This window comes from Porites lutea, chromosome 1 (genome assembly GCF_958299795.1).
Source record: "Porites lutea chromosome 1, jaPorLute2.1, whole genome shotgun sequence".
Lineage (NCBI taxonomy): Eukaryota > Metazoa > Cnidaria > Anthozoa > Scleractinia > Poritidae > Porites > Porites lutea.
The window spans coordinates 2,600,201-2,605,691 of NC_133201.1; the positions used below are offsets into that span (position 1 = coordinate 2,600,201).

The 5,491-nt window shown below is 40.1% G+C and overlaps 1 long non-coding RNA gene across 1 annotated transcript; it reads left to right on the plus strand.

The window, feature by feature from the left end:
• The first annotated feature begins 3,238 nt into the window (after window positions 1-3,238).
• Window positions 3,239-4,088, plus strand: LOC140933847 (uncharacterized). Its single transcript, XR_012165084.1, has 2 exons — window positions 3,239-3,422; window positions 3,712-4,088. It is a non-coding gene; the product is annotated as an uncharacterized lncRNA (long non-coding RNA).
• Window positions 4,089-5,491: the final 1,403 nt, after the last annotated feature.

Genomic DNA, 5,491 nt, shown 5'->3' on the forward strand with positions numbered 1-5,491 from the left:
ACGAACGACTACGCGCTTTTTTCTTAAATCAATCCTTGTGTAACTAATCGGATGCGGGTTAAAAAAGAAAAAAGGACAATTGAGAGAGAGAGAGTTGAGTGGAAGCGAACGTGTTTGTTGAAAAACTAAGAGATCGTGGTTTATATTGGAATAAAACGTGGAAATCTACTTTATCGTGAGTTTTGTTGGAGAGCACTGTTCTTGGAGGCGTACAATTCTCCAAAAGGCAATTTTTACACAAGGTTTTCTTGTCTATGAACATGTTACTCGAGCTTACAAAATAATTTTGTGTCTTTACTCCAAGATTCAGTAATGATGACATAGAATTTTACTCTAGGTAATGCATAGGAAGGTAAATACAAAAATTAGAACAAAATTTTTATTCCTGGATTAGCGCTAATCGGCCTTGCAGGAACTGGGGCCCGGAGTATAGGAAAATCCTTAAATTACCTGCATCCGTACCTGGTTGGATATAATTACACTGGCGTTTTTACGATTTAAGAGATGCTATAGTACGGCATATTTCCTCACTCGAGTCCATATAGAAAAACGTTTTGTTGAAAAGATCTGCGACATTTTTGTAATGCTTGATTTGTTTTTCCATACAGCGACTATCCCATAACCAATCATAGTTTTCGAAATTGAACAAGTTGACATGAATGTTAGTTTGATTATATTCCCTGCATAGATCGCCACAGAGTTTTATTCCGAAAGAATAACATAAGCCTTCAACCAACGTGTCATTGACAAAACGTGCCGTTGGTTCTATTGCATCCATGTATTTTCCATTGAGCATGAAGTGGCGTACGTGTATCGAAGAACGTGGATGTGGAATCTTTTCCTCTGGCTTGACTTCAGTGAAGAAATAGTCATACGGTACTGATGCATTTAATGGACGAGTCGGTTTGACATACTGCAAATGCCATGCGTATTCATTTCTGTGGTAGTACCACATGTAGTTGCACATGGTACTATAATGGCAGTAACATGACCAATGCATATTGAGTTTGTGGGTTGTTTCAGAAACAACTTGTTTAAAGTCTTTACCGTGCAATTTAGCCACATACTGACGAAATTCTCTGATATGTGCCGTTTTGAATGTCACGGGGAAATAATGCATACACTGCATGACTTGCTTTCGACCAAGTATATAAGCAGCACTTTCAATCCAACAAGGAATCCTAGGGTCTCCGATTCTTCCTGTTACCACAGGTTTTCCATCTTCCAGAATTAAGCTTGGCGTAACTGCTGTCGTGAAAAGTGTGTCTACATCAACGAAACCAACATACGTGGCATTAGTACATAAATCAGCATGCATCATGTCCATGTACATTCGCATTTTGCCCCAGTGATGAATCATCTCTTGAGGATATGGTTCCATGTAACAAACTCGTAAATCTAGCTTTTTATTCCGCGTTGTCTCATTCAGTGTAGAACCGTGTTTTCTGTCTTCTTCACTTTCTTTATCTAAGACAACAACAACTTTTGAATTCTTCGGCCAAAATAATGACATGCTTCGTAAGATCCAACTTTCAGCTTGAAGAGGAAACTGTTTAACTGACGAAGTATATCGTAGATAAACTTCAAACTCATGTAAAGGGTTTTTAGACTTCTCAGCTGACTCCGTTGGTCCTTCAACATTTGATTTTTTCACTGCAGTAGAAAATTTTGCTGAAGAAATGACTACATACTCAGAGAGTCGAGGATATAACCATGTGCATACAAGATATAACGATACGACGGAAACCATCTGTAAAACAAATAATGCTTCGCTTAAATGTGGAGCTCTCATTTTACTGGCATTCAACACAGGCGGCCCGAACTCACGTTACGAGGGAAGGGTGTATGACATACCATAGGTGACGCGCCGGTGTCGCGTTGCAGGCGACCGTTGAAAATACAACAGACTTTGTATGAGAAATATATTACTGAGATCTGCGAACGCTAAATAACGCTCAACCTTACTTTTTCTTAAATGAAATTAATAAAAAAGATTTACCTGCAATGTATTCCACTGCATTTTGGTGTTTGATTGTCGTTTACTGGTTTTCAGTAAAACGACAAACAGACACCAAAACGCAGTGGAGTACATTGCAGGTAAATCTTTTTTATTAATTTCATTTAAGAAAAAGTAAGGTTTAGCGTTCGCAGATCTCAGTAATATATTTCTCATGCAAAGTCCCTTATACTTTAATGGTCGCCTGTAACGCGACACCGGCGCGTCACCTATTGTATGTAACTACATTACACCCTTCCCTCGTAACGTGAGTTTGGGCCACCTGTGCATTCAACTGAGGGCAATATGCCTATAGTGACATCCCCTTCATAAAAAGTCGATTTTCCCGAAGTTACACAGTCAAAAAAGCCGAGTAAACTGAGTAAATTGTTGCATCCATAATAACTCATTATGGTGCATGGCCCAAAATAACGGCCGGTCAACGGACAATGTCCGGCCTGATCGTGGACTTGACCGGTCCAACTCTCGTCTCATGGCCGGTCATTTTTGGATACGAGCATTTTGTAATATTTTCCATGAGTTGTCGCTCAGTTCGTTTTGCTCTATAACGCTCTGTAGTGACTTCTTTTTTCTGTGGCTTTTTTTCTTTGATGCCTTGCACTAAAGATTGTAAAGAAAAAAGAACGCCGCAATACATTTCATGTCGTCATGTCGTAATGAAACGCAACAAAGCGGAACAACAACAAAATGAAATGTGGAGTGACGCAACGATGCAGCAGGTAGTAATGTGCTTTCTGCTTGTGCTAAAATCAATAGTGTGACCGTCTTTGGGAAACAATGCACTAAAGAATAGCTAACAGTTTGTCCATTCTAGGAAGATCGAAGGAGACTCTGTTCGCAGGGTAGATAAAGTGTTACGCGACGACCCAAACGAAATTTATTGACTTCTGAAGATAAATACGCTGTTTGTGGAACAGATTTTCCCCCAAATCAACTTCTTTACCGAAAATATTTAGCGTTGTTCTTCTTTGTGGAACGTTTATGGAGGAGACTTTCGATTACGTGCCGGGCAAGGAAAAAGATCAAGTTTTATCGATATGCAGATATGGGACGAACCTTGGGGATTTCAGACACCGCCGTATGATGACACTAAGGGTATACCGGACATGAAAAAGGGCAAAAACCGCGGAAAGGAACTCACGAACTGGTGTGAATGAATTTTTCACCAACTTGCCGCCAAAAAGCTGAACTTCAAAGCACTAAAACGATCTATTGCAGGAGCCCATCAAATAGAGCCTCCATCTCCCATACAAGCCCTTGGAGTCAACCCTTTCCCGAGTAGATTTATAATTAGAACGGTTCCCAGGGGAGACTTCGCGCGCCGGCGGTGGGAAGAGCCAATCACAACGACTAAATGACACTGCTATTGTACTTCATGAAACAGCTGGAAATCCGGTGCTGACAGGCCATAGTTAATGGAGGTGACTGGTTATGAAGCCCGGCAAACATCAAAGGAGCAAACAAAGATGCCAAGATTTATGTTAGAAGGTCCACCACCCTGCACAATCTTTTGTTTTGCGTTCATACATTATGCATGAATTACGTAACCAGCACGTTTCTATTGGTTAGTTCCTCAGTACGGAGTAAACAACTATTGTGTTTTGTGCAGGGTCAAGGCCAAAAAAGAGAACAAAAACATACAACAAAGAACTTTGTCGGGTTTCATAACCATTCCCTCTATTAACTATGGACAGGCCAAACAAAATCATAAGCTAGTGAAACGTGACTTTAGCGTTTTCATCCCTCAGAGATTTTCTTTCTTTTCTTTCTAGCGGGTAGATTATACGGTGGAGAGTTTTAAACTCTGACTATGTTAATCTTAATTTGGGTTGCTTGTCTCACATTAATTTATAAGAGGCCATGAAGCTGGTTTGTTACATGCGTAATGATTAACTACTACCTGCAGTCTGTAGTTCTGACAGGATTCGTTTTCTTTAGCCAATTTTTTTGAGCGTCAAGGTTCTTATTTCGGCTAAATGACTCAATATTAATCAAATTTCTAGTTTTTCAAGTTTTTCTCCGAAATGCGTTTGTCTGAATAAATACTATACTGTGGTTGTTTTGTCCGTCAGTTAGTGTGATGATTCCCTGCCATGTTTTGTAACGCCGAGCCCAGCCATTGTTTTCTCGCAAAAAAGTGGTCTACAGATGCAAATTCGAAGGAAAGAATTGGCCTAACCTTCTACATTAATTGCTGAGAATTCTCCTGTTAGTCAGTCATATTTCTTTGGGCGCAGATACAATCCATTTTGTTTTTCTTGAGATAAGAGGGTCTTTGGACTGGAACGCGATGTCACAAATTCCACCGTTAGCAAATTGCTTTTGAGTTAGCTTCACGGTCGGGCAACTGTTGTCTTCTGTTCAACTTTTCAAGTGCCAGTTTTATCAGGCAACTCTCATGGTGATACAAGTCAGTTGTAAAGGAAGACTGCAATTTTTCTGAAGCATTCCTCCTTGGTTGCTACTTAGGTCATCGCTTTTGCACGCGGTGCTTAACTGGCGAAATCCACTCCACGGCGATAACAAAAATCAAATGATCCTGGCACTTTTTCGGCGCTGATCATCGAAGAGTTTCAAATCGTCCACAGAACGCTTAATCGTCGACTCTTTTCAAAGTGCATGCTTAAATGTGGGATGTATGACGGCAAAAAAAAACAAACAAACAAACACTCGCAGAGAACCTTTCCGTGATCCTCAGTTGGCTGCCGTTGTCCCATCGCTTCATGCTCAGTCTCAGTCGGGTAATTCATTAACTTTTATTTCATCCCAGATCCCAGCGGCTGTAAAACTGTAAAAATGGACGTATAGTAGAAAAGGAAAACGGTCGAAAGACGGGCTTCTGAGTTCGACTTCATCCAACTTAATTTTTTTCACGGTGACTTACGAGACTCATGGAAATATGACACTTTTCGCGGGAAACAAGCCGTTCTATTTATAAATCTACTCGGGAAAGGGTTGACTCAAGAAATTAATGGAGATGGAGGCTCCATTTGATGGGCTCCTGTCTATTGCCAGCGTAATTCGATATTCCATTGGGCAAAAAAAAATGATACCTTTAGTTATGTATTTAGCAATTAATGACAAGAGGCTGAGTAGGATATGAAGAATAAAGCAGATCGACGAGGGTGTTATCTACGGAGGCCGAAGGCCGAGGTGGATAACACTCTCCGAGAGAATTTCAGAATTGGGGAAATATTCTGAATGAATAATAAACGAAATTAACGCTCCATGAAATTAACGCGAATCGTTAAGATTCGCGTTAATTTAAGTCGCGTTAATTTTGTTGAGCGTTAATTAAGTGCAGCGTTAATTTCCGCTTTTAATTTCCAGCATTTTAACCCCAATTTTGGAACCTGTCCAGACATTCTTGACACCTAGTGCACATTAACTACAAGCTTTCTTTCTTTCCATTTACCCTTTATTTTTCATCTTTCACAAAAGCTAAGGCGAAGGTTTACAATATTTCGAGTTCAT